Genomic DNA, 26,563 nt, shown 5'->3' on the forward strand with positions numbered 1-26,563 from the left:
AAGACAGTGCAGCTCTTCGCTCATTCGACACGCAAGCGTTAGACGAACTTCAGCTATGGCGAAAGAGATGAGTTATTTTTAATGAAATTTTATGCACCGCTTTTTCTCCAGTTGTTCAACTTTGGAGAAAACTTGTGAGAAGTACGCGCAGAAGTGAAGATAACGCTTTGTTGGAACGCTATTGCACTACCCTTGACGATCGTGGGCCTGCTGACGTCATTCATTGCTCAAACCTCAATGTTCCAGCATGTATGAAAGAAGCACAATTGTGCGCAACACCACTTTCTTTTTCTACGTTTTCATCAAGTCCGCTCTTTATCTCCCTGAGGCAGTGACCGCAAAATTGTGGACGCTAAAAAAAAATACGGCCGACGCACCGGCGAATCGCTGCGTGAATTGTTGCAGCCCGGGCCACTGCGCGTCTACCCGGTTGAACCCATTCACCCGTGAGAAATAGCTTTATGGGTAGGAGGAAGTGAGTCGTCGATTTGCGCAAAGTGATGATAATATGCATTGTCGGTAACTCAATTAGGGCTGTGTTTTATTAATATTTATCAGGCCTATTAGAGAGTACCCTATGCTGCTTCGCAACTTAAGTGTGCAGGCAAAGTTTGCAACCGGGGCATGAAGTTAAGATGGGAGTACAGGTAAGTAGATTTGAGCTTTGTGAGTTTTTGGTATAAAAGCGTCAATATCTTAAGACAGTGCGGAGTGGGTCGGCGCTTTAACATTAGTGAGGCGAAAGCCTTAGATGCTTCATCAAGCGCGAAAATTGACCGCCGACGGCGTCAACACAAATCACGGAGGCACGGCGAAACCAGGTGACTGACATGCAGATAGCTTGCAATACCCCTGATCCTGGAGGCAGTGCAAAACCACGTTAGGTGCAGAAAGCTATCCGAAGGGGAGGGGGGGTAGAGGATAAATACATCGACTGGGAAGAAAACCAAGATGGCTTTTGACTTCGAGGCGTCTTAGGCAAATGCATAATGAACCTTGCGAGTTTTTTTTTTTTTTTTATGTAAGCCATACATCATCATATAGGTGTGTGGGTGGGGAAGGAACACTACGGAGGAGCATATGTTTGCTTTTACCTTATTTTGTGGTCGCGTGGTTGTCTTTACTCAGGACATATATTTCTGTGGCGTAGTTTTACAACATTGTGGCGTGACTTTCTCAATATTTTTTTTTGCGTTTTGAATTCATAATATTTCCATATTATAATCACTTGCATCATCACTGACATTTCTGACAATTCTTCACACTGCAACCGTGTTCGTGGTTCTCGAGCGAAAAAATTATTTAGGTAAGCGAAAGAAAGTATCACATGAAATTCTCAGCAGTTATTTAGGCTGGAAACCTTGTCCGTTTAAAAAAAAATCAAGGATGCCCGAGCATTTTATTGCAAAAATAAGATAGCTGATGCGTTTCCAAAACAAGCAAAAGCACACAGAGTCTTACGAACCCCCGACGAAGAACTCGTAATTCCGCTTTTCAAGAAACGATGACTGCCCTTTAATATGATAAAAATTAATATGATAAAATCCCCCGCCCCTGCTCTCCCTAATCCGATCACTTTTCGCTATACATCATCATACAACCCAGCATCGGAGCGCTGACCGAAAACTCGCGCCGCAAAGCCAAGCCGGGATCTTATTTAAAACAGCGACGTCAGCTATGTGGGGCGCTTAAGTACCAGAATATCTCATGCATATGCTCCTGATTTCAGCACCGAACAGCAAATTAAAACACCAAGGCGTCCCGGTTTAGGCACGTCTAAGATGTTTTAACCCGCACAGCAACCAGCACTTCTTTCGCTTTATACACCCGTTACAGTGGTCTAGTGGTTATGCTGCTTGACTGCTGACCCGAAGGTCACGGGGTCGAATCCCGGCCGCGGTGGCCGCATTCCGATGGAGGCTAAATTCTAGAGGCCCGTGTGCTTAGATTTAGGTGCACGTTAAAGGGCCCTTAAACAGCCTCTAAATATTAAAAAAAAAAACAAGCGCGTTATTCTCTCCTGATGTTTTTCGTTTTTTCGGCCCACTGCATGGTGCCAGAAGGGTGACTCACGAGGCGTAATTAAGGTACAAACTGTCCATTGGTCCATATACAAAAAAAAAAATATCAGTTGTCAATTGACTCTCTGACCCTGCTTTGCATGCTATGGCCCAGCCGTTCTTCATTGTCTCGCATAGGTCGGCAAAAAATGTGGAGCTCACTCAGACTCACTCATGAAATATATATTTGCCTTTAGCACTCACTCAGACTCACCAAAATTTTCCTCATTCGGACTCAGACGCACTGAAATTTTTCTCAACCGGACTCACTCATACTCAGACTCACGAAAATGTTGCTCAGCCTGACTCACTCAGACTCAGACTCACGGCTCGATCTGAGTCTGAGTGAATCTGAGTCAGTCGACTCATGAGTGAGTTTGCCGACCTATGCTCGCATGACTATCTTGCGCGACGAACTCATTTCACTTCGTCTTGTTCGTTTCCGACTGCGCAAACGGAGATAGTAGCGTGTAGCTGACAAGCGCGAAATCCTGATAGGCTCAACGCTTAGTGCTGACATTGTACACGTGCTTTATGAAGAAATAATTAGCGATGAGGAGACTGCGCCTGTAGGAAGGGTAGTGAAGGCGAGGAAAAAACCACTCCCTCGTCTTTGAACTCGGAGTTGTTTAGGGACCCTTTGAAGAACGCGAGGTGGTCGAAATTTCCTGAGCCCCCCACTGCGACATCCCTCATAATCATATCTCGATTTTGGCACTTAAAACCCCACAAGTTATTGTTATTATTAAATGCGAAGCATTTCTTAGCGAACTTCTGCGACTTTGAGCGTATCTATCTATCTATCTATCTATCTAGCCGCCTACGACTTTGTGCTCTCCTGGTCGCTTGGTTCATCGAATGTGCACCAAAATTGGTATGGCGTAACATGACTGTATGACGAACATAAATGACAAGTCATAACATGAAAATCATGACACGCATGTCATCTACAGCATGATTTACATGCTACGCTCATGGTGCGCTGGCGGCCGTTGCGCTAGTTTGATATACACCAAAATTGGTATCTTGCGACGTGACCGTGTAACGAACATAAATAACACGAGATAACATGAAAATCATGACACGCATGTCATGTACAGCATGACTGACGTGGCACGCTCATGGGGCGCTGGCGGCAGTTTCGCTAGCATGATCTATCCCGAAATTGGTATTGCGCGACGTGACTGTATGACGAACATAAAAACTCCAGTTAACATGAAAATGATGACACGCATGTCATGTACAGCATGACTTACGTGCCACGCTCATGGAGCGCTGGCGGCAGTTTCGCCAGCTTGATCTACCCCAAAATTGGTATTGCGCGACGTGACTGTGTGACGAACATAAAAACACGAGTTAACATGACAATCATGACACGCATGTCATGTGCAGCATGACTTACGTGCCACGCTCATGGGGCGCTGGCGGCGGTTTCGCTAGATTTATATAGACCAAAATTGCTATCTTGTGACGTGACTGTGCAACGAACATAAATAACACGAGTTAACATGAAAATCATGACACGCATGTCATGTACAGCATGACTTACGTGCCACGCTCATGGGGCGCTGGCGGCGGTTTCGCTAGCTTGATCTACCCCGAAATTGGTATTGCGTGACGTGCCTGTGTAACGAACATAAATAACACGAGTTAACATGACAATCATGACACGCATGTCATGTGCAGCATGACTTACGTGCCACGCTCATGGGGCGCTGGCGGCGGTTTCGCTAGTTTGATATACACCAAAATTGGTATCTTGTGACGTGACTGTGTAATGAACATAAATAACACGAGTTAACATGACAATCATGACACGCATGTCATGTACAGCATGACTTACGTGCCACGCTCATGGGGCGCTGGCGGCGGTTTCGCTAGCTTGATCTACCCCGAAATTGGTATTGCGTGACGTGCCTGTGTAACGAACATAAATAACACGAGTTAACATGAAAATCATGACACGCATGTCATGTACAGCATGACTTACGTGCCACGCTCATGGGGCGCTGGCGGCGGTTTCGCTAGCTTGATCTACCCCGAAATTGGTATTGCGTGACGTGCCTGTGTAACGAACATAAATAACACGAGTTAACATGACAATCATGACACGCATGTCATGTACAGCATGACTTACGTGCCACGCTCATGGAGCGCTGGCGGCAGTTTCGCCAGCTTGATCTACCCCAAAATTGGTATTGCGCGACGTGACTGTGTGACGAACATAAAAACACGAGTTAACATGACAATCATGACACGCATGTCATGTGCAGCATGACTTACGTGCCACGCTCATGGGGCGCTGGCGGCGGTTTCGCTAGATTTATATAGACCAAAATTGCTATCTTGTGACGTGACTGTGCAACGAACATAAATAACACGAGTTAACATGAAAATCATGACACGCATGTCATGTACAGCATGACTTACGTACCACGCTCATGGGGCGCTGGCGGCGGTTTCGCTAGCTTGATCTACCCCGAAATTGGTATTGCGTGACGTGCCTGTGTAACGAACATAAATAACACGAGTTAACATGAAAATCATGACACGCATGTCATGTACAGCATGATTTACATGCTACGCTCATGGTGCGCTGGCGGCCGTTTCGCTAGTTTGATATACACCAAAATTGGTATCTTGTGACGTGACTGTGTAATGAACATAAATAACACGAGTTAACATGAAAATCATGACACGCATGTCATGTACAGCATGACTTACGTGCCACGCTCATGGAGCGCTGGCGGCAGTTTCGCTAGCTTGATCTACCCCGAAATTGGTATTGCGCGACGTGACTGTGTGACGAACATAAAAACTCCAGTTAGCATGAAAATCATGACACGCATGTCATGTACAGCATGACTTCCGTGCCACGCTCATGGAGCGCTGGCGGCCGTTTCGCAAGCTTGATCTACCCCGAAATTGGTATTGCGCGACGTGACTCTGTGACGAACATAAAAACACGAGTTAACATGACAATCATGACACGCATGTCATGTACAGCATGACTTACGTGCCACGCTCATGGGGCGCTGGCGGCGGTTTCGCTAGATTTATATAGATCAAAAGTGGTATCTTGTGACGTGACTGTGCAACGAACATAACACGAGTTAACACGAAAATCATGACACGCATGTCATGTACAGCATGACTTACGTGCCACGCTCATGGGGCGCTGGCGGCGGTTTCGCTAGCTTGATCTACCCCGAAATTGGTATTGCGTGACGTGCCTGTGTAACGAACATAAATAACACGAGTTAACATGAAAATCATGACACGCATGTCATGTACAGCATGACTTACGCGCCACGGTCATGGGGCGCTGGCGGCGGTTTCGCTAGATTTATATACACCAAAATTGGTATCTCGTGACGTGACTGTGTAGCGAACATAAATAACACGAGTTAACATGATAATCATGACACGCATGTCATGTACAGCATGACTTACGTGCCACGCTCATGGAGCGCTGGCGGCCATTTCGCTAGCTTGCTCTACCCCGAAATTGGTATTGCGCGACGTGACTGTGTGGCGAACATAAAAACACGAGTTAACATGAAAATCATGACACGCATGTCATGTACTGCATGACTTACGTGCCACGATCTTGGCGCGCTGGCGGCCGTTTCGCTAGCTTGATCGACCCCGAAGTTGGTATTGCGCGACGTTACTGTGTGACGAACATAAATAATAGGAGTTAACATTAAAACCATGACACGCATTTTCCTCAATGACATACAAGACGATGTATGCAGCTCTTTGCTGGCTGCATCGCATTACATCGATTCCCACAATGCGTGAGATCTGCCGGCTTTTTTTCTGTCCTACGCGCGCTCGCACGCTATATTGAACGCTCCCGACTCTACGCGTGGAGACGCTGTGTGTCTATTCCAATGCTCACCATAGACGATAATATAGACTGCTAAGCGGACAGCGGCCATCTTCAGTCTCATTCCAGCCCCGCTATTCTGGACATTGTAAAATTCCGCCAGGGTTGTCGAATTCTGCGATTGGTCGAGCCTGAGTGGCCCGGATGGCTGCGACGGCCTCTCCGATTGGCTTCAGAAGCTGCCATTGCGAAATTTGCAAGATGGCGGAATTCGACAGTGTCCAGAATAGCACCCGAGTTCTCGCGAAGCCGGAGAAATAGACAGTTTCGCGAAAACAGCATCAGAGACAAATACGACGCAGCCACTCACGTGACCTAGCTCGAGGGCCCGTGTTCCATTCTCGGGCACGGAAGCCGCGTTTTGATGGGGTCGAAACTGCAGATTTAAATGCAAGTAACGCGCGTGTGCTTAGATTCAGGTTAACAGTAAATAATCCAAGGTGGTTGAAATTTAGCCGGACTCCACCACTAAAGCGTGCCTCAGCAATTAATTACACACGTGACTTCTGAAGCTTTGATGACAGCGAAGTAGCCACACCGGATGGCTCTCACCTTCGAGTCGTTTTAGGTGAATGCGTAAGGAAGCCTGAGTTCGAATACTCAGCCCGAAAAAAATTTAGCGGGAAGTAGTACTTCACTGAATATGTTGCAGTTACATTTGCAGCGCTCATCGATTGAATCGCGACATCACTTTCTTTTTTTTTTACTATTCCGACTTCATTGAGCTATTGCTCCAGATAACCGCGCCATGTCGCTGCAAATCTGGCCGCCAAAGATTGCGCGCTTGTAGAATGCGCATGACATTTGAACAACTCAAACAGACGCAAAGCGTTTATGACTCTACAGTTCTCGTAGCTGTTTATTTCAGCCTGAATTTACGCACTGGTAGTGATTTCGACGTATCAAATTGATTAAAACGCATAAAATCATATAAACCGTATACAAGGTATAATTTGACCTATAAGATAACGTATAAAACGATGTCAATTATTAAAATTCTATAAAATACTCCTGAAACCAATAAAACACGTTCGCAAGTGTTGTTGGTCCACGTAAAGTCAATCTTTGGCGTTCGCTAGAGCACGACCAGGTTCGCTTTGAAACATTGGCCATGACCATTCGCTGTCAATTGCTTCAGGTAGCGGCGGACGTCCTCTCTCCGGTTCCCTTTGCGTAAGGTGCAGAATCGGCTGGCGTGCAGGGCCAATGAAGTCTTTTCATCCGGAGCCCGTTTGTCGCAGAGACCGCATGGCGCCCTGTGTAGCACGGGCACATCCAGTAGCGGAACGGCATGTCCAACGACGTAGTTTGCACCCTTCGATTCGGTCCCAGCATAACACCGATGTAGAGTACATCGCGCAGAAATGAACACAGGACAAGGAGACGACGGGGCTAGCGCTAATTTTTTGGCTGAAAGTTAAAGCTCGCCCCGTCTTCTTCTTGTCCTGCGTTGTTTGTTTCTGCGCTACGTATTCTGCTTGATCAGCCAACGCGCCCAAACCCTGTTCCTTCTGAGAGAAACACCAAGGCCCTTGAAAACAGGCATCAAGCCACGGAATCCTTATTTGCGATACCCCAGGACGAGCAGTCGAAACTGCAGTTCGGTAGGGTATGGGCCACACTAGAACGGGAAAAAAATTGGCCGCGTATCTGCGTGCTTCCCTGCAAATGTCGTCTAAAGACGATAGAAGAGGCGGTGCGTGAGATATGGACGCCATCTGGCAATACGTCGGGAAACATGAGTGCTGTGTTGCGGGCTGGTAGACCCGGCGCAGCGGCAGGTGAAGACCGGCGGTGACCAACGCAACCGGCGGGGACGCCGGCCAGCCCGAACACGCGGTTTGGCGCGATGCGCCGAAGGAGAAGAAACGTCCGCACTCAACGAGTACTCTCCACAAGCTCTCTTATTTACACGTCGCCTGGGTAAAACAGGAATGCCAGAGCGGCGCCCCCTGTCATTCGTACAATGCAATACTGAACCGAAACCGAAACACAACATGAGCTTGTGCAGACGGCAGGGAGGAAGACAAGTTTCAGTGCAGTCGCATTTTCAGCGCAGCTTAAGAAACTAGGGTCTTTAAAATTGCGTATCTATGTATTTTCTATTAAAGGAACACACCATCTAATACTTACGTAATGATGTTGCGCCTCAGATATGCGTAATATTTACTTTTTGATCGACAACGTTCACATGTAGGAACAGCCGTACCAGTTCAAGATGGGTGGGCGGTAAGCAAGTGGTTCAACTTTGGCCGGGTGGCTGAATCGAGTGACGTGCCGACAAACAGAAAGACAGACCAAAATTTCTGCGTTTAAGTTCCCCAAGAAAGACTATCGTCTTTAATATCGTCTTTAAAACACGTGCCGGCACGACTGGCTGGGGTCGAGCTTAAGCGGCACTAGTCCACGCATGGAGCAGCGCGCTAATGCGGGCACGGCACGGGTGGCGCGAATTGGACGGCTCTGCGGTTGACTTGGTTCGAGAACTGTCCCAACACGCACCGGCTGTTCTCCCCTACCTCACTATTGGTCGGTGAAGGTTTAGCTTGGGGTCACCGTCGATGGCCACTTGCTCAGCATTGTTCGGCCAAAAAGCGGGCGAAGCTGGGAAGCACGCCCACATAGCACAAAACTGCTGCCATCCATTTCGTTGTTGTAGTTGTTGTTATTGCTGTTGTTGTCCTCTCCTCATGGCACATACTCAACTATTCGGCCGATCCCCTCCATCCACATTAAAACGCTCGGTTCTATTTCTTCTTCGTTTCTTCAAACCGGCCACAAGGCCAGATAATAGGCGACAGGCGAAGAAAAAAAAACACACGTTGTAGTGCCGCAGAAGTCAGGTGGCTACATATATGTGGGTGAGTGTGCGTTCGGGGCGTGTTTCCATATCCTAAAAAGCCTTAACAGCGGAACTTGCGGTCGCGGTCACATACGGGAGAGTCACGTGAGCTGAGCAGAGACGTCACGTGTGGCGTCCCACCACCGCAAAAATTTGAATGAAAGGGAAAGTTTCGGCGTGGCGTTGCCGTCAAGAGTCCAGGACATCCGTAACTCCAGGCCGCCCAGCAGGGTCCATGGTGTTGCGTTGGTTCTAGGTTTGCCGACGTCTTCGCCACGGCGACGTCTTCGGCCAACCGGACTGCCCAGAGTTGATCCTCCGGGCACGCACTGAGCAGCATAGCCTCCCACTGCATGGAGCGTGGTTATGTACGTTCTTGAATATACGGTTGGTGCAGTGTTTAATGGTGTGTGTCGCTGCGAGACATGCCCAGATATGTGGCCGAGGTCGACGCGAGGCGCCCCGCAAGCTTTGCAGTGCGGGGTGCAAACATCCGAGTACATACGACTAAATAGTGAGGGTGTGGGGAATGTGCGTGTCTGTAACAGTCGCGATGTTGTCGATCGGTGCTTATTTAGTGACATATCACGGGGCGGGTACTTCAGTCTTGCCCTACGGTAATGCGTGAGAATTTCACCATTCGTAACCGTTCTGTCTTTCGCATGGCCGCGCCAGTACTTGACTGCCTCGCCTTTAACCTGCGGGGCTACGGGTCGTCGGGAGGGTAGCTGCTCCGATGATCCCACTCCTCGTTCTCTACTATCTACTAAGTCATGATAGCAGGCCCGTAGCCAGGGGGGGGGGGGGGGCGGCTAGGGGCTGCCCCCTCCCTGGCTACGGGCTACGTAGCCAGGGGTGGGGGCTACGGGCCTGCATGATAGCATAGGGTGCGCCCATTCCTTAGCACTTTAAAGGGGCCCTGCAACACCTTTCTTAATTATATTGGAATAGTCTCATTATTGACGTATGACTCTTCACGAGTCATATGCCGCAAAAATTTTTCGAATCCGTCAAGTCTAAGTGGTGTTACCAAATTATAGAGATCACGTTCCGCAGCTTTCTCTCTCAGCTCAACGCAGCGAGCGCGCGGAAAGCTGCGCGCGGCGTGAGGGGAGGGAGGGAGGGCGGAGGTGCGAGGAGGCGACGTCAGCGCCGGCGGCATTTTTTTCATTTTTTTCTCTCTGGCGTCTCGGCGCAACCACGTGGTCTGTGCCGCCACTTCCGGTCGGCTTGCGTCGTTCTCGTCGAGCGGAGTCGATCGCGCTGTGTATCGTGCGTGCTTGAAAACTGCGCGTCGGTTTGGTAATGTTGGGTGTGCACCTCGAACGCCGTAGTGTTCTCATCACTCTGCCAACCATGGAAGCAAACGTGCGCGCTCGTTTGGAACGAATGACAGCTGAGATCGGTTTCGGCCCGTACTCCGATACACCGCCTCGTAAGACGGCACTGGCAGACGACCCCGAAGCGCCGCCATTACCGGACGCCAGCATTGTTATCGGAGACACGCTGCGCCCGTGCCTCGGTCGGTCGTGAGAACGTGCCGACGATGCAGTTCTCAGCTGACGAGGCAACACTCGAACGGCTGCCACTCTCAACGGCAACCGGCGATGGTCAAAAGCACAGAAATATTCACGTTTTCGGCACTGCGCATGGCGAAGAAAACGGAACCACGCAACTACGAGCAGACGAGCTGTCGGTGAGACCGGAAGTGCTAATATTAATGTTTGTTCGGTGTTTTTAACGCGATAACATAATATAAACGTACATATTATCTACTTATTGAACTCAAAATTAACAACGAAAGTAATAATGAGGGTGTTATCGTGATTATAACATCAGCCAATGGTGGAACTGCCGACAATCGCGTCATATTTTGCGACTAATACATCATTTGTCGAGAGAAGAGGGAGCGATTTTCAGCTGACTTTGAGAATTTATTGTAAATTCCAGGCCGTGCGCATCGCTATAATATTTGGCTCGCGTGTTCTCGAGAGCCTCGACTACCGATCGGCAGCGCTTTTTGAGCATGCTCGAAAAGTGTTGCAGGGCCCCTTTAAAGACTTCATTTGTCCTCCTAACCTCACTGAGTCCTATTATATGCGATGTAATCGCGTCGTGCCACAGCCAAAATTTCAATTAAAGGGAAAAGTTCTGTCTGGAATTGTATAGGTATCGTTGTTTCGTTGCTGTCAGTGCTTGGCTCATGTGACAGGGAGAGAGAGTAGCTGATGCAGTGTCGCTTCACGGTTCTCGCTACTTTGCCAGCATCAGTATTGCCCGAACCACAATGGACATCGCTTTCACGCTCTACCACTCACGTCACGCGTGACGTTTCTGTTCAGGTAACGTGACTGTCGCACGTGACGGTGACTCTAAGTTCCGCTATCTGTGCTTTCTACGGTATTACACCGTCAAGGACGTGTGGACAGTCCGTTATGTACGTCGTGTGGCTCCTGTGAGGCACTAGAACACATACTTTTTTGGTGTCCCGCATTCGTTATGCAGCGAGCGCTGCTCGTCAAGGAATATGGACTTATTGATTTTAAGTGTACGAACCTTGATTCCCTGTTCACTGGAGGTTGTGCTGCGCACCGTGATCGGGCCAATCGAGCCCTACTAACTTTCTTAAACAACACCGATTTGGCCTCGCGTTTATAGACATTTTTCCATGTGACTACTTATTTGTGTTTATGTCTGTGTTGTTTGTCTTTTTTTCTTTCCTATTTCGTTCCCTCTCCCCCCCCCCCCCCGTCTTGCTTTCCTCTGGGTTTCCTCTTCCCGAAGGAGCAGGCAGTCGTTGTGCCTTTTTAGGTGGCAGTTGTCAGCCTGTTCCCTCCCTATTTCCTCTGTCTCTTCGTGTTTTCCATGTATCCAAACCAAATAATAATAATAATAATAATAATAATAATAATAATAATAATAATAATAATAATAATAATAATAATAATAATAATTCTACGGTATGGAAACGCACACCAACACTTCTAGTAGTATTGGTCCTAGTAAGAGACAGGCCAACAACAAGCACTCTACGTGTGTGACATTTTTTATTGAAAATAATTCCTCGATTTATGTACAAATGGTTCGGTAGGTACAGCACACCTGCGGGAACACATCCCAGGTACACTCTTCTACAGGGCTTGATGCGAAAAAAAATGTACAGAGAAAGATTCCAAAGGGCTTCTTCGGTACAACGTGGTGAGATTTTATATGCATGCAGGCACGGTATCTTAAGGAAATCTTGGGTAACGTTTTTTTTTCACATATCTACACTCTAAGATAGTGCACAAGATTGCGAAATAACCGCTTAGATACCAGGGCTGCGGAGTGAGAGTTATCTGCACGAATAAGTGGCGTCAATAAATTGAACTGGGGTGCTTGAGCTGTACGTTATCGACGTCAAATAGGAAAGCTTTGTATTTTACACCAATTCACTGTACTTAATTTGTCAATCTAGATTCCAGCGGACAACTTCTAATCACTACAGGTTAGATGACTGAATAGATAACATTAAATGACCATAGCTTGGTTGCATGATTGGTGGAACAATCGACAGGCCTCGTTTTGTAGCCGTGGGGCCATGGCGTAGGGCAAAACGTACGAATGCCTGCTTCGAAATTTGATAAAAACTACATAGATTGCTCACTATAAAGATTACACGCTGCCATTGGCAAACAGACAATGCAGCTTGAAATTTGAGCCACAAATCTTTTCGACTTGAACAGTTTAGCAGCGCTTCATCCACTCCGAAGCCCTGGTTTACACTATGCACAGAGACAGACGCCCTAAAGCAGCCAAACCAATCCGGGAGCTGTCAAAAGTCGAGCGGTTGACTAACGCTAGAAGAATGGGGGAGATAACATGTATTCACACATCTTCTCGTGCGAGTCGAGAAGAGGCAAAGATTGTGGTTCCGTGAACACACCTTGGTGGAATTTACAATCGCCTGTATCTGAACGCGAAAAGACGTCGAAATAGAGAACTCGCCCGAGAAAAGAGAGAAAGAAGACGTATAGACACAGAGAGATAAGCACATCTATATCACACCGTCCTCAGATGAGTCGTCGACGAGAATGAAGTCAATCGGATTTCTCGCTAGTCGACGGAAGCCAAGTCGGGTCAAGACAGTTTCACGCTGGGAAATCGAAAATTGGTGCTTTACGGGTCTTAAAATTTTGGGCTTTTGCGATAAGGAGCGCTTGCAGGTTTGGGAGGCAAGACAGGGCAGCCAGCGGTACGCTGCAAGAGCATATTTCATTTGGTACACGTGTAACCATACTTAGAAAAGAGCCTACCGGGTGATGAGCCAAAGTTTTTACTGATTACCTAGCCCTGACAAAAAAAAGGAGGGACACGTCATTCATTACAGCAATCGTTTGAGAACCGGACACCTTGGATGGTGGGACACTTTTGATCGGTCTTGAAGTAGCGGAAACAACCCAAGTTAGTTCCCTAGCTATTTTATGCTGAGAATCTTTTGACAGTAAGCCAAATTGTCACATGCTTAATGAATTCTTCATCTAACTGTCACTGTTTTGTAAATCAAATACTTCGTTATTGTATGTCTAAAAAAATGTCCTGTTCTTTTTTCTTGCATGGTTGTGAAATTCCAGGGAATGGAAACCCTCGTGATGCTTTATACTAATAATTCAAGCAGAATCCTAGTATTCTTCAAATATGCATATGAGTTGAACATCCGGTAGAAGCAATACAGTACTACGCTGAACAGCAGCCGTGGTTAGCCAATATAGGTAATCCTCGTCAAGCATTTCCTCAGCCTTGTTTCGCAGGCTCATTGTGCAAGTGCTTGCCTTGTAACCCCTTTTGTGTCCGTATTTTCTAGCCATACTAAGTAAATTTCAATCGTGGAACGCCAGCCAGATGGATCTGTTACATTGTTACGCTAAGCACATAACGACTGTCTTGCTTCCTCTTGCAGCGATCTCGTGAGGGCTTCGGGGTTTAACAATTTTTCTCGCTGTCTACATTTACATCTCTCAAGATGGGCAGGCTCGGATGCAAACGAGCACACATACACACATATATACACGCGTATAGACACCAAGAGAAAAATATTTTGAGCCTTTAGATATGAATCAAACGGGGCACCCCACTCTATAACACACAATGATAGCGCTGCGACGGTACTAGAGACTCTTTATCAGAGTTGTGGGCGTTTATTCACCCTCGTGTGTTTAGTTTTTCAACACGCATATTTAAACATACACCGAACTATACAACACTCTGACGCGGCACTGGAAACTACCCTCTAATAGTGAAACGTGAATGCGACCGACATTGTACACAACCTTTGCGCCTGTTTACACGACCGACAGAGCACAGACACGGAGACAAAAAAAAAAGAAGGCGTCATTTCTCAACGCGACAACCTTAGTTTGAAACACACGCGCTGGGCTGCTCCACAAACTGCGGCACAACGGACCGCATAAGCCTTTTTCCATATACTGCGATCTTGTCCGTAAACTTCTTGCAGTTTACGGAATAACACGAGCAGTCTAGGTGGTTCAGCGTCTTGAACCGTAAGCAACGCCGATTGAGACAGTGGATCTGCTCACACTCTTGGTAATGTACATGAACAATCTCAACAAGATCAACGTGCGCGTTTTCGGATAAATGCAGGATACACAGACAATATACATGCCTATTTACAGTATCACCTGGGGGGTGACAGACTCGGCCTATAGATTACGCCTGGGTACTGTCTTTGATGAGGCTGCCACAGCGTCTCACTTTTGTCTCTAAGGAAAAGGCGGTGGGTATCGTAGAGAGGATGAAAACGTACGGGATGGCATTCATGGTGCAGCGAGATTGTTTGGAAACACTCCTGACAACCTGTTAATTTTATCACCGCAAGTTCGAACCTGCACTAATAATGAGCTGTGTCCAGTAACACGAAGGGACAACATATACTGACAACCCTAATTGTCTGCTTCAGCTACGGTAGCTATCGCCAGTTCTGTTATTACTACGCAGTTGTCGTGACGTATCCGTGCACAGGATGTCGATGTATTACAACAACCTTAGTTTTCTAGATGCCAACTCTAATCTGTTCTGTACACTCACTTGGGACAGTCCGGGGACTGGCTTGGATAGTCTATATATCCTTCTAAAATACGGAACACCGACCCATTACACTTACCCTGAGGAACTCTAAGAAGGATGTTTGCGGTTAAGTTTGTCTTAATTAAGCACCAAGATTCTTCAATCTTTATAGCCCGCTATACCGTAATCTCTTTCAGGAAGACATTAACCATGCTTCAATGAATGCGTCGCAATCGCACCATACCGTCACGATATGTACTGTCCTCAGCAAGCTTAACTCCAACGTTCCGCAGCGTGGCCTGGACTGGTTTGACTGATGCCAGCCACGAAGCGCTGGACGCTGTTGCCGAGACGATACCTCGGTATGCTTCGATAGCATGTCGGAATGCATTGGTAACATCTCGGCAACAGAACCTAAAACTACGCGGCGCTGGTGTCAATCACACCGTTTCAGGACTGGCTGCGGAGAGTTCTAGTTATGCCTGCTGACGACTGTACACCCAAATAACATAAAGACTGACTTAAAAACACAGTGACTCTTCGCGAGATCTTCATCGGCGACTAGACAACGTCGATATAACAGTCAAGCTCTCCGCGAAATGCAACGGCACAACCTTTATCTGCTTTATACTTTTTTTCATCGCCTGACTACCGCAGTTATCGAAGCAAGTAACGACAGCCTGAACAAGTTCAAAGCGGCTACGTGAGAAGATTCATTCGTGTTCATAAAAAGGGGCTAGCCACGTGATCAAGCAGACAGAGGGAGCACCTGTGACGATGCGATAATGTCACACTTGAATTGACCTATTTTATAGATATCATATCTTCGGAGTGCGCGAGGCACCGTTAAGTAACGAGGAAGTACACAGAGCTTATCTACAAGCATCAAAGGAAACAAATCGCATAAAATCGACGAGGACGCGAAAGCCAAACTCTGTCTACATGTTAGTGCTGTGAAGGGGCGAACACTTGGTCACCTGCTCTAAAGTTCTTGAGCGCTCCTTCGTTACTTGCTTCTTTTCCATTTTTACTGATTTAGAAAAATAAGCGCTATCTTGCTTTCTTTTCTCAAAGCTGCCATTTTGTGAAACACAACTAGGAACTTCTACGAGAGCGTTACAGTAAATATATATGTATACTGAATATTCAAACAGTGAGACTTTGATAGCTCGAGGAGGCAAACAGGGAGCGGGAACCGAAATGACACCCGCAAGCTTGGTCACTGTACACTCACACGGGGATCGCGTAAATGCTACTTACGCCTACGCTAAGGTTGTTTTGACGTCGAGCGACGGTAGAACGCCGGCGCACCGCTATCTAATTGTTTTCTAACACCTTCATCGAAATGCATTCGCAAAGTACCGTCTTAAGATCCCAAGCTCATTATCCCTCTGAGACGAACAAAACGCGACGCAGAAGTGAACACATCGTTAATGAACATAGCCGCACAAATTGCTCGTCTCCAAGTGTCGTTTGGCACAACAAAATTCTATCCAAAATGGTTTGAGTCCTATCAATGGCACAGGCGACGTGCTGTTTGAACACTAAGAAATACGCACAAAAAAAACGTAGTACGTCTTTCTTAGTGTTCTTAGTGTTCAAACAGCGCGTAGCATGTGCAAACTATGCAGAGCCAACTACACCCCTTCTTTGGCCCTTCTAGCTTATAATGACATGTCACTGACATCCCTCTACAAAGTGTTATGACTTGAATCCAAAATTAAAGGAACTTCGAATGGGCGACAATGTCATTTAGGCGAGACAATTGGTTTTGAAATGCACTCGAAACGCACTTTATCTGTGCATGTTGAAGTCCGCGAAAAAAGCACGCTGAGGTAATCTAGCGAGGGGAGTTGCGTCTTGATAAGAAGTCTCTTAAAATGCCGTTCGCTTAATCGCATTCCGCGTCAATTGAACTGGCAGGAACACCACACGCTACGTCGTAAGCACTAATTGAAACGCTAACGCCTTCAAAGAAACCCGGGTGCATTGTTGCATGAATTTGCTGGTCTTCTCTTAGGGACAATGACCTAATTTAAACTCCTAAAGATACATTTTAGAATGCGATATGCCTAAGAGCAGACTACACATCGATCAGACATCATACGTGTATGTCATTAGGCGGAAAGGGCGTTTGGATCAGTTAGTTTTGCTTTCGTGCTTGAGTTTGCCCTGTTTTGCGCATTTATCTCGACATGCGTGAAGAGACAGACCTCCCCCATGGTTTATGTAGGTATATTACAATTTCTCTGCTCACACATTAGAATGAAATGCATTGAAAAATGCGCACCAAACTGAACACACGATCTGTCGATGCCTCCTGTTCACTGATGTCCAATACTGGACCTTAGGAGCCAGATTTTTAGCTTCTTTCGAGATCTGACGACTGCACATTGTAACGCAAGGTTCTCGAAAAGTCTATCCCCTGTAAAATCCTCTTGAAGGGCAGCTCACACTTATGAAAGGTTGCGTTCTCATTGATTGAGTGTTCCGCTCATTCTATTGTGAGATTACTTCACAGTTCAACTTAACACACTTTTTTTAGAAGTAGAACAATTTCGCATAATAACAAATGTGAACGCAGTTTGTAGCAAGATACGTAACTGATCATCTCAGAATGAGTCTCCAAGTATCACAATAAAACAGTGCTTTCAAGATAACAAGATTTTTCGAACAATGTCACAATCAAGCAGTATTGCCACGCGTATTCGAGTGTTATCACTGAGATAACACAAAGCACAGTTTCATCCCGGAACAAGTGCTCAAAAAATACAAGTAGTACCTTAACTTAAAGCGCTGATCACGATAAAGCTACCGACATACTTTTCTTCGTACCTGTACAAATGCCCACTCTAAGCATTGAAATATGTGCCCAGTGCATGGAACACCTTAAAACAGTATCACCTTATACAAGACACAAGGCGCATGTCACGCTCAAGGTAGCGAGGCGGGCGCACAAACTAATTTGCTGCCCTATGTGAACGTCCTTTTGAGTTATACAAAATGAGAAAGGCTCATCATCGCCAACTGCAGCTCACTTGGCACGCGATATTAGATACAACATACATGGCATGGCTTGATGGTGAAATAGACCACATCGATGTAGCTGTTGGTCTTCTCTTGCCATAGGTTGTTGCCTGCTATGACGGGATATTCAGTGGGCTGCCTCAGTTTTGGAAAGGCCGGCATCGCGTCGCTTGCGGGCACTCGGGAAGTGGTGGCGCTCGCGTTTCGACTACTGCGACTTCAGTTGGTCGAGTTCCTCGGTCAGGCTGTCGTCAGCAAAGCGGCCGAATCTGGACCTTGTCACCTTGGCGTGCTGCGGCAGAGTAAGAAGAAACAGAAGCGCAAATGTTTTTAATTATTTGTTTTTTTTTGGGGGGGGGGGCTAACTCTAGCAAAGCGCGCAATATGCTGTGTATGCAGAACCTCTCTCTAAATACATTTAATAAAAATTTTGAGTACTAATTTGCATACATTCAGGTGCACTTCGGGCACAACTCGCGTAAATTCATGTGCACATTCTCAACTTTTGAAGAGGAGGATTGCTGCAGGCAACATATGCTAATATCCTTTTTGTGTCTCGATTGGTGTCATCACGCGCATTGTCTGGAAACCTCAGTGACGTAGAGTGAGTGAGTGAGTGAGTGAGTGAGTGAGTGAGTGAGTGAGTGAGTGAGTGAGTGAGTGAGTGAGTGAGTGAGTGAGTGAGTGAGTGAGTGATGAGTGAGTGAGTGAGTGAGTGAGTGAGTGAGTGAGTGAGTGAGTGAGTGAGTGAGTGAGTGAGTGAGTGAGTGAGTGAGTGAGTGAGTGAGTGAGTGAGTGAGTGAGTGAGTGAGTGAGTGAGTGAGTGAGTGAGTGAGTGAGTGAGTGAAAAAAAGATGTCAGAAAAAAATACGTCTAACTCAGGCCCACGTGTGCACAAGTAAGCGGTGGACGGTCCTCAAATTGCGTTAAATATTCAACACATGGGCTTTAGAGAAACCCTTAAAACAAAATCAGCATACAGTGAGACTGCTGTATTGAAACCTCTTTTTTCCCTTCTAGAATTCGGTCGTTCGGGATTATTTATGCAAAATAGGGTCGGCATTGCACGCACTTTTAAACAAGACACTTCCAAAAAACAAGTGTTGTCAGGAATAAAGGAGGGCATCTACATTTGTTTCAACCACACTGCCACGTGCCTCAACCTCATCATCACCGACAGCATGCCACCGCAATCAAACGGCACTTCGACGGCTACAACGGTATTCAAAGCCTTGAATCCAGCACTTCTGTCTGACTGCTCTAGCTATCATTTTGTTTTCCTGAACACGAATCCGCTACAAGGGCTTTTGTGTTTTTACCAGAGCACCTCAATTCAGAGTCTCATTGCCGAACAAAAAGCGTAGTACCGAAGCTCACAAAGAAGGACAAATCCCTCGTATTCCCCTTGTTATGAACGCGTGTGTAGCGGCGACGCCCGACCAATCGCTCTCCCCTGGCGTTTCCTTTATTGCGGCGCAAGTAGACGCTAATCTCAGACCGGTACCGATGTACTAACGGACCGCATTCAGGTGAGGCAAAGCGGAGGGCGCCGCCTCTAACTCAAGGACTGTCGTCGCGTGTGGCACGCCATGGCGCCACGCAAAATAGCGCCGTCACGGCAGCTCCCCATTTGGCAAAACGAGCGGCTGGAAGTGCATCGTTCTAGGATCCCGCACGTGTGCAATATTGATGGGCCCGAATAGACGGGAGGGAAACATGGCTGCCCCAGGTTAGGCTTAGCGACGCCGGCGAGACCTCGTGTTGCGAAATTGACTGCCAAAAACTGTTTCCTCCCTTTCTCGGGAATAGAAGGGGCGATGTCGTAAATCATGCCTCGCACGGGAAATGCAATCGTGTGTACACATATATAGGAGGAATGCATATTGTACGACTACGAGGTATAAACGGCGCCGCCATTAGGCCTAGCACTGTTGCTAGGTATAATACCATTCAGGTGCTATTCAGAAACAAGCCGGGCTCGGGAATTTTTTTTCTTGTTGGTTTCGTGCGTGTAACCATATTACATATCGGAGTCACGATCTAATGGAGTGGAAAAGAACAGGTGTACGCGTACGTTGACTCCTATTCCACGAATACGTGTAGGGACATCGAATCTTCTATATGCAGCCGAGCTGCACCACTTTGTTTTGACACACAAATAGCACAGTGCAGAAAAAAGGACACGTCTTTCATTCTTTCTTTTTCTTGTTTTAGTATTGAAATCCCGAAAGCCAAAGCTTCGAAATAGCTGCTGAAATATTTTTTCTGTTTGTTTCTGTTCATGAAATGGCGCGCAGCTAGCAAAACAAAACAGAAAACATACTTTTCACTACAGTGCATGTTGCAATGAGGCGACAACTTCATTTTCACTGCAAATGTAATCTCGACGCACGCGATCAATTAGTTACGGAAAGAAGTACCTCATACGAAAGTCGGGGGGGAGGGGGGGCCGGGGATATTTTTAGCTAACCCTCGTGTCTTGACCTCTGATTCGTCTTCCGAAAACAGAGATCAGAGTGCAGCGCGCGCAGACGCACTCGAGGAGTCAGCAACGACACCGCGACACGTTCCTCTTTCTCGTCATTGACAATGTTCCGTCTCGTTGTGCCGAGCATACCACGTACGCTCCTGCGTAGCTATCTTTAGTCTCCCCGTTTCCAACGCACTGTAGCAGGGCTCGTGTATGGGCTATTTGGTATTCCATTGCAAACTTGCGTACAGCGCAGACAAGGACGAAGGCACTCGTCTATGTCATTCTTTCTGTCCTTCCGCCTTTCTCTGCCCTGTACGCAAGTTTGTAGCGGTGCCACGGACAGCCGGCGCAGCGCGTTGAATATCCAAGGACCGGAGCAAGCAGACGACGGGAAATAGGCCTATCTCCGGTCAACAGACGAAAAAAAAAGGCGAGACGGTTTCCTTTCTTTTGGTTCTACAATGGCGAGCTCACTTCGACTCGGAGCTCTGGGCTATCTTTAGAAGCCGCCGCCATTCCACGCTTATACCCTCGCTTCAACGGGAGACAAGCTTTCGCTCGCAGAGAATAGCCAAAAGATAAGCCAAAAGAATAGCCAAAAGTCTGCACGCCTGCGATCACATAAAAATAAAGGGAATAAAAGGAACCAGCGAAGGCGTGACTGCGACTAAAAAAAAAGAACAACTCATTCTTTTGCCTGGCTCGAACGTCGATTCGTCGTCTCCGAACGTTCGGCGAGCGAGAGATTTCCCGCGCACGCGCGAGCGAACAATAGAAGGCTATTTAAAGTGCGAGGCGGCGTTTCGAAAGCGTGTGCCCTTTTGGACGTCATTGTCGTCGTCGTCGTCATCTATACGCGACAGCAGCGTGGCCTTCGTCTTCGTGGGAATCGAAGATATTCGAGAAGAGGAAACGAACGATAGCGAAAACAAAATGGACGTCGCTTAGCAAGTCGCGAGGACGAGAATAGAAGCGAAAAGCTTTCAGTCGTAGCGATGTTCCTTTAAGCGTCCCGGTGAACACGAGGGAATGGGAAAGGGCGCGGTGATGGAGTGATGTTGCTGGGCTGCACCCCTCCTCCCTTCTCCTCTCCATACAGCAAGCACGTAATGGTACTTCAAAGGGGAAATTTTTTCGGCTTGGTACTTCGTAATGGTAATGGTACTTAAGAAAAGATATTTAAGATGAGGAAGAAGGGCTCGTTTCTTTGGTAGGCACAGCCAAATGAATACAACAGAGAGTAGAGAGGGAAAGGCAAAGGAAAAGCAGGGAGATTAACCAGGTTGCACCCGGTTTGCTACCCTACACGGGGGAGGGGGAAGGTGAAGAAAGGAATGGGCAGGAAGAACAAAACAGAGGAAACCCAATACCCTCGCACTACACCACCAGACAATATGGCCAAGGAAAGCATAGGAGGCACTGACTGTCATATTTAACGGGAGTGTAGTAATTATGACGTAATATCTTTAACGGTACTGTTGTAATTGTGACGTAATGTATTTCATTGGGTTGTTGTAATTTTGACATCATAATTACTAGACTACAGTTACAGACCACAGTTAATGTCCTCTATGCTTTCCCTGTCTGTTGGATTCATTTGGCAACGGTTCTTAAAGAAAGAAAGAAAGAAAGAAAGAAAGAAAGAAAGAAAGAAAGAAAGAAAGAAAGAAAGAAAGAAAGAAAGAAAGAAAGAAAGAAAGAAAGAAAGAAAGAAAGAAAGAAAGAAAGAAAGAAAGAAAGAAAGAAAGACGTTAGAGGTAAAAGGGAGGGAGGGGTGCGATGGCCATGTACTCAGTTCCCGATCGAGACATCACAGCGACGTTTACTTGCCGCATCGCTGGGGCCTGCCTGGCCTTCCTCCAAGGCTGGCAATACGCAACGCCGGCGCGTTCCCGAAATAGCATCGGCACGTCGATATACCGGAGAGCGAGGAGCAGAGTCTGGTAAAGGAGGTTTTGCGGAACGGGAAAGGGTGGCGAGCTCGTTCTGGCAAACCATTTCGCCTTTTGTTTCCCGCTTCCGAACCTCCGGGACAACACCACTCCAACAAGCCCCGACGGGGTGAGAAAACAACACGAAACTGAAACGATCCCATGTTAAGCCCGGCACTGCTACGCAAAAAAAGGGAAACTATGCGTGTGCGAACGCTACAGCGGGGCCCCTATTTTAGAAAACTCCGTTTCCCCAAAACAATACTCCCAGTGTTGTTCTTCCCTCAAACTCCCCTCCTTCCAGCTTCCTTCAATCATGCGACGCTCCCTTTTATCCCGGTATTCTTGACAGGCGTGGTGAGGGGAGGAGGGTGGTCAGACTGACGTCCATTGAACGGCAGCGGGCGTACGACCTTGCAGGGAACAGCTCGTATTCGCTTTCAGGGACAACGGGAAGGATCGGAGAGAGAGCGGAGAGAGTCTCGCAGAAACCATGAATGGAGACGCCTCCCTATTGGCCCGCGCTCGCGGTGACGCACGGCTATGACGCACTAAGTCGGCGTTGCTGACGTCACGCCCGCAGCGGCTGCCGCCTGCACTCATCCCTTCCTCTGAAAATCCCTTTTTCTCCTTCCTGCCCTCTCCATCCCTTAAATCGTAGACGGCCCCTTCCCGTTCTTCCTACGGGGTGGGGTGGAAAGGGTCGATGCTATCGTTTTTCTTTCCTTTTTTTACTAGGCCCAGTCTTAACCATCGTATTTCTTTCGCCAGCCTGCCCACGCGCTCGGACCTTCCAGCGCCTACGCATTTCTCCAGCGCTGTCGGCAGCTTCGTCTGCCACGGTGTGGATACAAGGAAACTTTAGAGACGAGTATTTCACGGGGCTACACGCTAAAGATGTCCTCTGTTTCGACACTCACATTACGCCACCAGTTTCGAAACAGCCTCGTCGGTCTTTTTTTAGCCCTTAGATCTATTGTAAAGTAAGCCGTGAAGCACTTTTAGGGTCGGCCGAGAGGTGGGAGTAGGTCTAGGCAGCAGAGCTTCTTCTTCACCCGTTTCTTTCCTGATTAAAGGGACAGTCGCTACTTTTTCTCTACACTCTTGAAGTTTAGATTAAATGTACTGCGTGATGACATCTGCTGCCGGGCAACTTGAAGGCATTTGAAACGCAGAGACTAGAAGACCTTAGAAAGTGTTAGGAGACAAGAACTAAGATTAGACCCGCACTTGTTCGCGTCTTATACTAGTCCTCCTCCAATTTCGCGCCTCATAGGCATTCTAGTTAGTGACTCATCAGTTTGCAAGCATAAAAAGTAAACTCGAAGGAGGTGTGATAGTGAACTGAGAGCAATGAAAGGTATTGTGGCCGTTATGTTTTGTTTCTAGTATGTTATGTTGTAAGCATTTTGCAGCGAACTGATTGAACACGCAGCATAGTCCTTTTTGACCGCCACCAAGCTGCCGCGATATATTTAGACTGTCTAAGAATCTCCAACGTCCACCACAAAAGTCGCTACTTGTAGAACTTGAATATGTATCATTTTTTTACCTTCCAATTGACAGGTTTCACAGGTTTGCGGCGCTCTTCGCTGCATTAAAACAAGTGTAAATAACTTGTGCTCACTTTTCTTAATCTTTTTTTTTTCTGCGGGAAGCAGCGCAGAAGACTCAACGACGTCGTAGTGACTAGCCCCACCTGAAGCTTTTGGGCAAGCACTCAGGTCCCAGATTTCTTTTACGACAGCTGAATATGTACAAAACCTTTCACTCCCTAGTCGTTACATTAATCAAAATATGTACAACGCATGGGTATGTACAAATGTCTTCATTCGACCGTAGGTACTTGACGGAAGAGCGCTACGTGACCACTCTTTATGTGACGTTATTACAGCGACATGGTTTCTCTGGCTTTATGAAATTAACGCAAAATATACCGTCCAACGGTGCCTGCCTCTTTCACCCTTCGCTTTTGCCAGTTTGCATGATTCCCTCGAGGCTCACGATTCGCAAGTGGAACGGTGTTTTTTTTTTTTTTTTTTTGAAATAGCGCGTCTCAAGGCGTGGACTTTTCGCTTGGTCTTAACACATTTCCGTGCTTTTGCAAAGGCCTTCAGGGTGTAGCTTGTCTGCGTGGAAGATATAAGCCATTATTGTATAATAACACGCTAATATACCCCCACACCGCAAGGCAATAAAATATGTCGTAAACAATCCTTCATAAGGACAAACTTTTCGCAACATTTAGCGACTAACTGCCTGTAAGGAGCACTTCGCCACTAGCATAAGCTTACTGAGGCGAAGAAACCTTAGGCACGCAAGTCGGCAGCTGAAGTACATTTGATCGCTGAAAAAACCGCTGAAACACCGTGAGAACGCGAGCTTTTGCAAAAAAAGGTTAATGAGGTCGTTAATAACTTCACAAATTACAGCTGAGAAGAGTAAAACTGGTTGAAGTGCAGTGCCACATAGGCCTTTAAATTGTGTCCTTTTTTCAAAAAAGAAATTACACGACATAAAACTCTAATTATTATGCCGTAAATATTCAGTTAAATAACGGAACTGTCAAACGCTCTGTAAGATTGCTTTGGAGTACTCTCAAAAAAACTTTCCGCAATGTTTAGTGACTAATTGCCTGTAAAGGTACACGGTACACTGTCACTTGCATAAACTTACTGAGGTGAAGCGCACTTCAGCGCGCAATTCGACGGCTAAAGTATGATCAATGCAAAGACTGCTGAAACAAATTAAAAAACGCGAGATTCGGCAGGAAATTTTAATTAAGACAAGAAAAAACGCCTCAAATGAGAGCTGCGAAGTGTAACACTGACTTAATTGCGGTGGAACATGGGCTTCCAGTTATGTCCCTCGGAAAAGCCTTGTTCTTTTTACATGGCATGAAATGAGTAAATGACAGAGTATTTCGTTGGTTAAAACGTAGTGCCCCTAATGTTCATGAATCTATAGAAAGTGAAAGAGAGCGAGAGAGGCCGCTTTTGTTTTGCGAAGAATGGCGTCCAAATATATGCCGCCACGGAGCCTTTTCGGCTGATGTGTGGCAGAGCTCACAAACTATAGTTGCATTCATAACTGCCTTTTTATACCTTCTACAAGTCATTTATTTACATATAGGTACTTACTAGACGTTCTCATATGCTGTATATAGTATTTCTCGGAATCATGGCCGTCAAATGTGCCATTCGTGCGTTTCTTAAACAGAAAAGTGTTGCTCACATTCAAGAAAGCAACTGCACACGGTAGCAGGGGTCCTGTGGCCCGTAGTGCACACCAAGATGATGATGATGATAGTGACCAAGTTCATGACAAGCAAAGCAGACTTACCGTCGCAGCCGCTTCCTCTTTCGCTTGCTTGGCTCCCCCGCGCCAGAACGTTGGCCGTCTGCTTTCGGCTGTGCCCACAGGCCGGAACATGGCGTACTCTTTCTGCCCGCCCTCCTGGCTGACCGGAACCGTATGTGCCCCCGAGGTGGCCACCACCGACGATGACGAGCCCGTTGGCGGCGGCACCGGAGATGACGTCACCGACAGAGACGGCGCGCGCGCAACAGCCGCAGCGGCGGCACCCTTGTCGCGGGGCGCGGTCAGGACCGCCACGTTAGGCTTAGCTGTGGTGCTCTTCGCCCGGGCGCCGACGGACGCCACCGTGTACTTCTTCGCCGTCTCGGACCTCTTCTCGGAGTCCCTCGCGGGTGCCGCGGAGTCGCTCGACTTCTTGCTCAGGTAGTTGGCAAGGAGGTCCTTGAAGACGGCCGCTTCCTGCATCTCCTGCTGTTCCAACTGCGCCTCCTGTTGCTGCTGTTGTTCGGCTTGTGCCTGAGCCTCGTACCAGTCGTAGCCGCCCAAGTTCGGTGACGCCCCGGCCGGAAACTGAATGCCCGTGGCGCTGGAGTCGTACTCATCCGCGTAATCGTCGTACTGCGGGACGACCGGAGGCACGACCACGGACGGCGCGGCGTAGGCGTCCACTCCTCCAGTCCACGGAGCCGGCAAGAACTGACCCCAGTCGGGTGAGGACGCCGGGGCACCCAGGGGAACGTCGCTTCGCAGCAGCGCGTAGTAGTTGGGGTCCGAGTGAGCGTACCGGCCCTCCGCGTAGGAGGCCGCGTTCCTCTGGAGACGACCGTAGACGGGACTCGAAGGATACGACGAGACGGTCACGGCGAGGGCGCACAGGGTGCAGCCGACTAGGGACAAGATGGCGTCGTTGAATGACAACATGGCGGCTCTACGACGCAGACCCGTCGCTGCGGGAGA

General features: G+C 47.6%; 1 long non-coding RNA gene across 1 annotated transcript; it reads right to left on the reverse strand.

The window, feature by feature from the left end:
* Positions 1-11,824: 11,824 nt before the first annotated feature.
* LOC119402156 (uncharacterized) lies at positions 11,825-25,813 on the reverse strand. The gene is made up of 2 exons (XR_007417160.1): positions 25,631-25,813; positions 11,825-18,176 (listed from the first exon to the last, which is right to left on the reverse strand). It is a non-coding gene; the product is annotated as an uncharacterized LOC119402156 (long non-coding RNA).
* Between the last annotated feature and the right edge of the window lie 750 nt (positions 25,814-26,563).

This window comes from Rhipicephalus sanguineus, chromosome 8 (assembly GCF_013339695.2).
Source record: "Rhipicephalus sanguineus isolate Rsan-2018 chromosome 8, BIME_Rsan_1.4, whole genome shotgun sequence".
Lineage (NCBI taxonomy): Eukaryota > Metazoa > Arthropoda > Arachnida > Ixodida > Ixodidae > Rhipicephalus > Rhipicephalus sanguineus.